The sequence below is a fragment of the Limulus polyphemus genome, unplaced genomic scaffold (genome assembly GCF_000517525.1).
Source record: "Limulus polyphemus unplaced genomic scaffold, Limulus_polyphemus-2.1.2 Scaffold1986, whole genome shotgun sequence".
Taxonomy (NCBI): domain Eukaryota; kingdom Metazoa; phylum Arthropoda; class Merostomata; order Xiphosura; family Limulidae; genus Limulus; species Limulus polyphemus.
Genome location: NW_013667596.1, coordinates 85311 through 97443, shown reverse-complemented (window position 1 = coordinate 97443; position 12133 = coordinate 85311). Strand labels below are relative to the sequence as shown.

At 35.1% G+C, this 12133-nt stretch overlaps 1 long non-coding RNA gene across 1 annotated transcript in view; it reads right to left on the bottom strand.

Annotated features, from left to right (window-relative positions):
* LOC111087298 overlaps positions 1 to 11463 on the bottom strand; it is a 14000-nt gene extending 2537 nt beyond the window's left edge. The window contains exon 1 of the long non-coding RNA XR_002612018.1: positions 11376 to 11463. This is a non-coding gene — a long non-coding RNA (uncharacterized LOC111087298). The remainder of the gene's footprint in view (positions 1 to 11375) is intronic.
* Positions 11464 to 12133: the final 670 nt, after the last annotated feature.

Sequence of the window (12133 nt, the reverse complement as noted above, 5' to 3'; positions counted from 1 at the left end):
CTGTCCATATTTTGATGTCATGATATGTAAATTAAAAATTATTATTTTACGGTGATAATCTTGTTTTCTTGTGCCCAATAATGCATAATTTCATTTGATAAACACGTTTAGATTGAATAGTAATTTATAATCAGTCACAAGAACGTCGAATCTGAATCACTTGAAAAAAACACGGGGGTGCTTAACTTTTTTCCAGGTGTATATTTTCAGCATAAGGTCTTACAATTATTTCAAAACTTCTCAAGCATTTATTACAAATACTAAAATTCCATGTACTCTCTCTACACCAAAATAAGTAACTGTAATATTGTAATACCTGTTAACTTAAAAAACTAATTATAACATAAGAGAATTCAAAGGAGATTAAGAATGATATCTTTAGGATTAGAGACACACAAGTTTTCTCGATACATGCTTTTTAAAGTAGCTGGTCCATAAAGTAGAATGGTTTTCTAAATTAGCAAGCAGGTCAGTCAAGAACTTTTCAGTTTTAGCTTTATACTTTATTTTGAAATGTCTATAGTCTAGCACTGGTCAGGAAATCACATTTTACCTCTCACAGAACTGTTGTTTCATCAGAAAAATGCAATACAAGCATAATTCTTATAAAAATTATGACATACATGTATTTCAGGTAAACTAAAACAGATTAACCCAGCCGAATGAAAACACTTTTCTTCAAACTTTTAATGGGTAAAGCTTAAACCTTCTTTAGGCAGAGATTTTATTAAAGCATTTCTGTTGGGAAAGTCCATAATCCTTATTCTTTGACCATCTGTATTAGTTCTATCCCAGTTGGTAATGTTGCGTATCTGTTCGTTTGTTAATTTCCCATAAAAATTATTTCCGAAGAACTTCAGCGAAAGAAGTCCTTTCTTAAATAAAACTAATTTATTCTTTTTCAACACAACTTTGCAATACACAGAATTTCCACAGTCACTTTAACTTAAACACACGCTATAATTCACAATGATTCACACACTTTACCTACGACTTGACTTGATTATCTGTCTCTATCTGCTATCCAATTAATTATCTCGCTTTATTTGCCGCACTTATATACAAGAATAGAGGGCATCTAGAATGCACTCGCCTCTTCATGAACCTTCTAGACCCTTATCACGTGTTACCAGCTTCACGTGACTTCCGCTGTCGTAACAGTAACTTGCAACCACACAATACATGTAATTGTTTTTAATCAATCACCAATACTGAGAACTGGTTTAATATTCTATCGGATGAATAAGATCAAACATTTTATCCACCAAATATGAAAGTTTGTTTGTTTGTTGTGAATTACAAAGCTACATCAAAAGATATTGATAGTTAGCCCACCACAGGTGTTCAAACCTAATCTTTAGCCATATAAGGCTTCACATTTATTACTGGGTGGTGAGAGGAGGAATATGGAATTTTAAAATTATTGTTTATCACAGTACAGATCTTTCTGCTTGACTCAGGACTTTTCTGTTTCTGTAGTGTGTGTTATTAGATTACTTAAATTTCTGGACAGATATACTCTTACGGATATCATACATTGGTAAGTTGTTTTAGTTGGTGGGGGCTGGTTGATATGGACTGAATAACTTCCTGTCACTTCACTAATTTTTCTGTTTGTTAATCTACTTAAAAGAATTTGAATTTCTTCTAACAGTTAGTTGTTTGTATTAGAGATTAACTCACAATACAACACAGAGCCAACAATGATCCACAGTTACCTCCAAAATGGCCTCTGATTTCAAACAATATGGTAGTTTTACACAATACCACTGTCTAACTATAAAAGTAACTATACATAAACTTTTGTAAACCTTGCATACATATATTATACTTGTGTATAAATTGTAGTTACGTTTCTACATACTGTAGCTATGGTGTGATTAACAAATACTGAAAGATACCACGTATAAAACTCCAACCATTTTATTTTGGGTTTAACTAAAATAGTGCAGTTAAAAACAAATATACAATATGAAAAGATAACAGAAGGCAATCAGTCCACGTAGGTCATTCTTCACTCTGACACCCACATAAATAAAACATAAAAACTGTATGATTTTATGAGTTTTTTTAAATGATCTTAAAACACAGTGGTTTAGGGGTAGAAATGTGGACCCTTTTGGGAGTGCACCAATGGGTTAACAGGAAGCTGAACTTAAAGGGCCAGTGGAAGGGCCAGTGAATGCATTATCCATATGGAATGCTTCTGCACAGATCATGGTCATGCCAAAATAAGATTATCACCCTAGTGGGGGAACCATACTATATCCAAAATAGGTTTGTTCTTTACCTAGAACCTAAATCATGCACTGAAGGTGGAATTTGACGTGATCCATCATCACCACTGCCCAGGCCCCAACTAGGCAGCTGAGGTCTCACTCTTTGGGGTTGGAATTATAGGGCCATGGTCCCTAACACCAACTTTGGTGGCTAGAGCTTTTGGACTGTAAGAGGTATATTTGTGAGTGGATCCCAACCTGTAGCCATAGAGTGATGCGTTCCAAGCCACTGGAATCATGACGAGAAGGTAAGTGAACAAACCCTCTCTTCAACCTGAAAAAGGTCCGAAAGGCAAAATCCAAACCTTGGAATGATGGAATTCTGTATGCCATACTCAGTCTGAGGAAACAGAATTCATCCTCACTCCCCAATCATGTGGGCAAGGAAAATTCCACTTTCTCACGGAATTATAGAGAGGACGTGGAACAACCAATGTTCAACCAAGGAACAGGATGGAACCACTCTGCATTTCAAATTACGAGGAGACAATGGACCCTCTTTCATGAACACTATACTGAATAAATATTGATCATAAAGAAGATCCATGCTCAATCCAACTTGAAAGCTAAATGTCAAATCTGTACCAGTATTACAAGTAGGCTCCCATATTGGCTGGGCCCCCCAACTTTGCCCTCTTCTCCAAGAGTGAAGGAAAGTCGCTCAAACACTGGAGAAATAACCTCTGTCCACCACACCAATGAGTGGTAAGGACTCCCAAGCTTCACTTGAAGAGTACAGGGGGAGGGGGTAATGCACGTTTGGAAGCCCTGAGGAACAATGTTCTGAAAAAAAAGTGCAGTAGGTGAACCAAGTTCCCTAAATTTTTAAAAGCAAACCGAGCGCAATTTATTCAATCCACTGGTTGGGAGGGATGGACAGGATCCCCTTATGCTTTATTCATGCAGTAATACCACCCAGTCAGTCTCTAGGTGGTCTTATGGAACACCTCATTTGTATAGAGCATGTTGTATTAATGGTTGGAGACGGCTTGAATAGGTAATGAAGCCGTCTCCAACCATTATTAGTCTCAAACTGGGTTCCTCGTCATCGAACTAGATAAAGTATATTGTGTTAGTGGTTGCTAGTGCAGATTTGGTTTGATTAAAGCACACCTGACTGAGCAACACTCACCACAGAGTGGGATGCTGTGGAAAAAAAGAAGTAAAGGACCTTGGAAAGGAAAGACAAGATTAGTAATGAAAATACTCACTCTTCTTTATAATCTAGTGGATAGCTAAAGGGGTAGTTGAAAACCCTCAGAGGAAGATACTGTCAGATCATGCAAATAATGTGAGATAAAAGTATTGGAGGAGTTCCACATACCATCCTGCACAGTGTCCACCAGCGAGCAATTCAACCAGGCCACTAAGAACAGAGAAATGAGATGAATCTGATGAGACATGACTCACAGAAGTCTCCTCACCTCCAAAGAGAGCTCAGAATAAGCAATATGTAGCAATTTTCATACCCAGCCAGTCAAGATAACCTGGGATAAATATGTGGAAACTGTAGGGTCACAATGAATTAAAAGCCATTGTCTAGAACCTCTAAAAGCTTTAGTGTGTGCAACATAACACTTCAAGACCCTCACTGGATATAACAAATGATTGGGTGCAATCCAGTCCAACTCATCTATTGTCAAAGACTGAGGATGAAAAGATGGATCTCTGAATTAGGTGGTGGGACAGAAATACTGATCATAGTATTTTTCCGATATAACCACCACTAAATCAAAGATGTTGATCCTGAAAAAGGAAACTGGGAAATCTAGTGCATCACTGTTCACGATTCATTGAGCGCATAGGGACTAATAAAGGGATTTCATGTGTGCTTGTCCCAAAGGAATGAGGGATTTGAGTGATGCCCACATTCCCAAAAGATAAAGAACCATGAGAGAAGGAGACATGAGTATGAGCTGGACTGCCTGGTTGATAGCGTGCAGCCATATGGGAGTTGGCTGAGCCCAAATGAGATACAAGTTAAAAAATGAACCCAGATGAATGATATATAGTGGTGTAGTGAGAAAAGATATTTCAACTCTGATAAGAAATCCTGCCTTGGTTGCTTCAGAAACCAGTATCTGGGTGTGATGTTCTGCCAACTAATGAGATGGTGTCAGCAGTAGCCAGACATCCATAATGGTGTGAGCACAGGCCCAGGGAATGAAGGTGACAAGAAAAGCTTTGTATGATTCGGCAGAACACACATGGAGTTGATGCTAGTCCAAAGGGCAGAGTTATGAATTGCACCACCAGATTCTTGTGCACAAAACTCAGATAGTGGGGGTCAGATCTGCTATGGGAATGTGCAGATAGATGTTGGTGGCATCCAACTTGGTCATCCACAGTCCTGATGAAAATACCAATGCAGATTGAGGAATTACTCCATTGTGAACTTTGGAGGGGCTATGAATTGATTTAAATGAGAAAAAAAACAACAACTGATGACTGGATGCCAATCTCCTGTCCTCTTGGGCACAACAAATAGATGAGAAGAAAACCCAGGAAGAATCGGAATGGCTCTCCCCACTGCCTCCTTGACCAACAGATCTCTCATAGCAGTGGAATGAAGTTCTGAAATCCAAGGATCTACAGCAGGCAGAAACACTACAGGTTGGGGGGGGGATAATGGTTGTGAAGATGTGAACTGAATGACTAATTCTGATGCAAGGGCATGTAGTACCTATGAATCCATGATGAAGTTTTCCACACATCCAGAAACTCTCAGTATTGAGTCCCCACAGCCCCCAAAGTCACATGGCAGTCACTTCTGCCACTGGCAGCATTCCAACCAAACAGAGGAACCTCGTGAATATGGGCATACTCTATTCTGGTTATGTATGGACCAAGGGGCTGATGTTGGGGGGTCATGACACTTGAATAGGGGTAGAACTATGACCGAGCCGAGGAAAGTCGTGAAGCCAACGATGACAGGGATGAATACAAATGGGCAACATCAACCATCAACCACTCTGGAATGCCCACAAAAATCAAGGGTTGAAGAATAGGGCCTCACATAACTCACGAAGGGCAGCAGCAGGTAGAAAAACACCCTCCAACAATTCATCTCTATCCAATAAATCCTAACATCATACCAGCCAAGAGACTAGGAAAAGTTCAGAAGCCGACAATTGAACCAAGGTGTATGTGAACAATGGTCCCACCTCATCACCAAAGTGATATGGCGATTGCTAAAATGCTTCCTAAAAAAAGTGTAGGGATGATAAATACCTCAGAACCATAGTTAGGGTGACACGAATCCTAGTAAATTGTGATCCATTTAGTTTGACCAGAGACCCAGTTCTGGAACCCCACATTTCCAGGAGAGTTCTCCAAGAGTCTATATATGCTTCTACCTGGCCAGCAGTAGATGAAAGCATGTTATTTTGTTCTGACAAATGTGGTGCATAAGGCATAGCTGTCACTTCACATAACTGAGCAGTAAACCTCACTGCATGAACCACAATATTAGGGGATGACAGGTGAACTTAGTAGCTTATCCTCAGAACTTTCTGTCAAAAACAAAGACCCAAAAAAATCGCACACTCAATGTAACAAAGAAAGAAAAAGTGCTGGAGGCAGCTGATCCAAACTGGCCTCATGAGAAGCCGACAAATTAAAGGAAGGAGCTGGTAAAAGCCAATATAAATTCTCTGTATAATTTTTAAGCCCCCCCCCCCTGAGGAACACTACCAGATCAAATGTATGCCTCCATCTCACTACAGATAAAGTCACGGACAGCCTCAACCTGACAGCGACTCCCCCCCTCAATTTGTGAGTAATGCTAGATATCAGAAGTGGGACAGGAGAGACCTGATTTGCCTCCATGTTGGATAAATTACTCTGGGAATGCATGCCGTAAGTCAGCTTGCCAAAACATTTTTTCTTTAGTTTTTACAAAAATCAAATAGGAAACACGAAGAACACTCAAAAGTATTTCCAACAGTCATACTACGGGAGAAACATGTTAGTGAACATTTTGTCGAGAAAAAGTGACTATTATCTGAAAGAGGTGCTTATATACAGTACCAAGAAGAGGTTGCACTGAAATAGGTGGAGAGCATCACGAGACAGATATTACCAAAGGCTATAAAGTGGGGAATAAAAGACTGGAGCAATCAAGAAAAAATCTGACCAATGCTTCGATGGACAAAGGTAATGAAATCCTAACAGTTGAGTAGTAGATGTAGTGTGAGAGGGGATAAGTATATTCCAAAAACTAAACTTGATGTTTCTCCAAATGTTGAGATAAACAAAATTAGAATTAGAGTCAAGATTTGTCATTAGTGGGTTGGGATAATGAGTTTAAAAAGTTGTGGGAAGATTCAGATAATTTTTAAAAATAAAATTGCCTTTATTTAATCCAAGAAAGGCACACACTCATTATAGAAGAAAAATATAGCAGGGAATACAATACCTAAATGGATTACAATTAACATTAAGGAGAAAATAAGAAATAAGTCACTAAAGTTTAAGAAGATTAAATTGACAGATAGGATGAAAGATTTACAAAACTACAGGAAAACAACGTACCTGGTTAAAAAAAAAAAGTAAGAAATTTAAAAGGGGATTGTAAGAAAGAGATGGCTGATAATATTAAAATGGTAATTGGGACATTAAGGATACTAATAGCAAGTTTCTTGTTTAACACGAGATAGCTGGACTTTTAACATCTCTTCCATCTTTATAAGAAATGATGTTGACAGTATTACAGATGCTGGGAAATAATGGAGTTTACCTGAATCAAATAGATAATATACGCACGTCAAACAATTGTGAGACTAATGATAGATTGAGCACCAGGATCAAATGTTTTCTCTGGGGTTTTAAATTAAAGGAAGTGAATATTAGATATTTAGATATGTTAACCTTTGTCAGTTTTTGAATACAGGCTGTGATTCTTCTACAGTAGGTGTCTGTGACTTGCTGGCAATAAATTTGAACAATAAACAGACAACACACAATCCATTTGTTTTAAAATAATATATATTCAAAACAAATCAAACGTACATACAAAACTTCTTTACATGATAGGATATCATAGTTGTATCTAAACCTACATAATTCTCTTTTTCATTAAAAGTCCACACAGGCCGATTTAATTACTTTAGAATCCAATTGACAAAATGAATTATTCTTCTCTATTCTGTTCCTTACTACACAATCTGCAATAAATTCACTTATGTTACCCCATGAGTTACCAGTTGTATCCAGAACTTTAAATAATTGTCTCCTTTTCGTCAAGTCCACACAGGTGGGTTTAGTTACTTTATAACACTCCTTGACAAGACAAATTATTCTCCTAATCTCTATTAAACATTACAACTAAACTAACAATCATGTAGTCTAACTTCAATTTCACCAACTTAATGTTTTCTGATTCAACATGCATTCATTTGGCTGCCTATATAAGTATGAGATGCTGTGATGTAACAATACTCACTTAAGGCAACGAGAAAAATATAGAAGGTCGAGTAACGAGTAACATGACATTAATTTACAACAATTGAACTAAATGCACAACATACAACTATTACAGAGTTACAAAACAAAACTTGTAATAAATATTACTCTTAAAATTTTAACACTCTTGAAAACTAAATAATAATTAAACATTAGATCATTAAATGAACTAAATAATAACTGTTACACTAAACAGTCTTGTATATCCAATAGCTTTTCTTTTCCATTTTTAAGAGATCAACAGAAAGTGGGCAGAAGCCTGGGGAGTTGCTAACATTACTCTACATCGAAAATGGGGGCTGAAAAGAGTTGCCCTGAAAATTGTTGGCTAAGTAATAATCTTACTTTTGTAGTAGGAAAAGTTAAGGGCAGTTTTGCAACATTTAGTAAAATAATTACATCATCAAAATTAGCCAACATGGATTCACTAAAGGGAAATCATGCCTTACTAATCTGTAAATTTTATGAGAATATTACTTGTTATTTGAAAGATCGAAAAGTAAGAACTTAGTGTACATGTATTTAAACTTGTATTGATACAGTAATACACAGAAGATCAGCTAACAAATCATATTAATTGAGATAAGAGATAGAACAGCTAATTGGAATATAGGGATGAGAAAAACCAGAAGTTGTTATTAATGGAGCCTGGTCAAAGTGGACCTTTGTCACTCATGGTGGGCTTCAAAGGCCATTGGTTGGGCCTTTGCTTTTCCTTACTTATATTGATAGTAGCATAATTAGCAAATTGGAGAAAAATTGATGATAACATTAAACTCTTGGGTAGCTGTACTGAGGATGTTGAGGTATTTCAGAGAACTAATACTATAATAATTCTAAGGATGGATGGGTTATTTTACATGGATATGTTAAGATCTAACCTATTTTCTCTTATATCTATTATATCTTGAAGAGAATAAAACAAGTGAACATAAGTTCAAGATCTGGAAAAGAAAGGCTCAGATAGCATTAAGAATTTACTTTTTTAACAGGATGATTAGCTCATGAATGAGTTGTTGTTGGCAGTAGTGAAAGTTCACATCTTATAAGAGCTTAAGAGAATGGATAATTTCTAGAAAAATAAAGGATGGATCTATATTACTTTCTTCTCTGGGGTAAATGAGCAAGGACAACTTTGAAGGACAAAATGCTTTGGTGTTGTTCATGTGTTATGTTGTAGAAGGTTGTGAATAAAGACATCCTTCATAGCCCAAAAGGCTCCTTAAAGTCCTGTAACACACACACACACACACATATATATATATATATATAACCTAATTGGAAATTTAAGCCTTTTATAGCAAAAATCACAAAAGCAAGGCCAAAGCTACGATTTACATTACCTCAACAAAACTTATGACTACCTTCATATACAGTGTCTAAATAAATTCCTAATGTAGACGACAGAAAGAGAAAGAGTATAGTGTTTTATCAAGGGTTTAACTAGTTTAGAAAACAATTCTTAACAACAAATTAGAACATGGGTACATGTTGTAAAAGGTTATCAGTTCATTCTATAAGCTGGTTATACCTCATTTGGAATAGTCCATTTAGTTTTAGTTACTTCATTTAAATTATGTTGATTTGCTGGATAGATTCCAGAGAACAGCTACCAGAATGACTTTTTATATATATATATGGGTTTAGAGGAGCTATAATATGGTGACAGGTTGAAATAACTTGAAATATTTTGGGTTGAAAGGAGAGCTTGGGTGGACATGACTGAGGTTTTCAAGGTTGTTAGAGGTTTAGTATTCATAAATATAGATGTTTTAAAAACATTTCCAAGTAGTAAGACTAGAAGACACAAGTTTAACATATGGAAAACTCAGTTACACCTCTAGTTAAGGCAGTGTTACTTTTTTAATAGAGTAATCGGCCTTTGGCAAAACACAATAGTTTGCTTTTAGGTTAGAACTGGAAGACCAATGGAATTTACTAATAAATTATTTGATTACATCGAACTAATTGATTATTCTCATTGGACTTGGATCGTTAGAATAACTGTAAGTGGTATTAGCTAGAAACACTAATTTGGAATAGATGATTATTTTTCTAAGTTGGGGCACTAATCCATTAAGCTGAATAACCTGAATTAATTTAAAATGATGATGAGAAATCATAATTGCAATATTTTGATTAATTTAAAGCAGTAACAATCAGAAACATCAATCCTCGATTAGTTCATAATTGTCGTGACGCTACTCTATTTACTGTAATTTTGGTTAATTGATTAATTCATGTGATACTAATCTATTCTCACAGATAATTATATCAATTAATCCAGTTAATCACCCGGCTCTATTTGAGGTGTGGTAGGAGCTGCAAAATTGAAGAAGTTTAAGAGATTGGAAGAGTATTTACGTATTTAGGGGTTTCTTTATGCAGTTTAGAGTAAGATGGTAATAAAACCTTGGTTAACTTAGGCCAAATGGTCCCTTCTCATCACTTTAAAATTAAATAAAGTATAATATGAATGTTAAAGGTCATATGTAATTTGGCTATGGTGTTTGATAGCTTACTTTTTTTGTAGGTGAAAGATGACCTAAACAAGCTGGTCGCCTCTGTCACCTTGTTTTTTAAATTTGATGCTCCTATGTGTTCTCCTCTTTGTCTATCATATAAAATCACACCTAGTCTCTCTTGCATTTACACCAGTCGATTGTTGACAATGTGTGGAAAGATTGGATCATGAAAACTTTAAGAGATGAGTTTAATAATACAAACTAGAATTTCAACTTTGTGTTCTCAGGTAAACAAAATCCATTATTTATCAATGTAATATAACAAAAAGCTTATTTGTAAATCTTTTAATGAAATATTTCAACTTATCAATCCATTTAAAATACAGAATATTGGTGCTGAAATAGCATACCATAATGCAAGAGATACTGAATATACAGTGATGGGGAACAAGCCTTTAGTATTTCAGATGTAATTTTTTAGAAAAAACCTTCACAAAAATTAAATCTGTTTTATATGCTGAAGCACTCTGTTTTATAGGGTGAAGGTTTGTCATTAACTTTTCTGTTATATTACATTGTAAAGATACAGAATTCATGGATTTCATTTCTTCATGTGTTAAATGATTACTTATTATGGAGTATGGTGGCACTGTCAGCGGCATATTTTAAATGTAAAAAAAAAGTGTACATGTTGTTTCAATGGGTCTTTAGGCAGAGAAAACATACTAAAAAGTAAAATAGTTTTAAAAAGTAAATTTAATGAATTGCAACTCCCTGTTAAAAGAAAAGTAGACTATGTTTCTACTTCTAATTTCTATAACTGAGATCTTCAACTTTAAGACCCGAACAAGGCCTCAGTATAGAATTAGCTGCCGAAACGCCGTTTCCCCTTTTTTTAACAAGCAATTGGAGTCCATTAATTTTATAAAGTATACGTTTTAAAATTATATTTTCAGAAACAAATTACACAAAATCCTAAATTAATAAAAAAAGTATATTTCTACATTGTATTTTTAAATACCAGGGTGTTTCTTTTTTCATGAATCGCACAAATGATCCAGAGTTCATTATATGTTAAACATAAATTATAAATTGGTACATGGAACTGGACGTTAGTTTTAATTATATTTTTCTACATTAATACAAAAAAATATAAGTTTTATATCACCTTTATTTTCGTTGACTCGCAGAAAACTATTCTATCAATGTTACAGAATAAAACTCTCCCATTAGTTTTAAGGCTTATCTTAAATAATTCAGCGCCCTCTCTCACACCACGATGAAATGCGCCGAATCAAATAAATCTGTCAAGTTAAGCATTAATTGCACTGAATTATATAAATTATCAGTCGTCAACTGCCCGCTATAACAGATGACCAATGGAAAACCACAGATTGGTAAATGTTTTTGCAAACAATTTCAGATATTATTGTTAACAAAATATTTTTAGCGAATATATTCAATTTATTGAAAAAGGCTACGAGTTTAATTTTAAAAAGAACTAAACAATGACTATCATATATAAATTAGCCAACAGACATTTTCTTAGTTATTGTATTTTGGCACTTGTGTATAAAGTTAAAATCATAAATAATATTCAATGTTAAAACTAGTACACAATTGAAAACATTTTATTTAGGCCTAATCTATGGCCTTATAAAAAGATGACAACTCTAGAATTCTCAACGTTACAACATCATCCTCAAGAGTGAATTACATGACAATGTTAAAGTATTTATAACTTGTTAGTAGGTCATGTGACCTGTATGCTATTTTACATAAATTCACGCTTAACCATTCAAAGGAGATCAATCCACATTCTTGCAGAAATATTCGCCATACCTTCATCTCTGTTTAATACTACATATTTTTATTTTATTTTATTATTTCTAAGGATTTACGAATATTATTACCTATTATACTTTT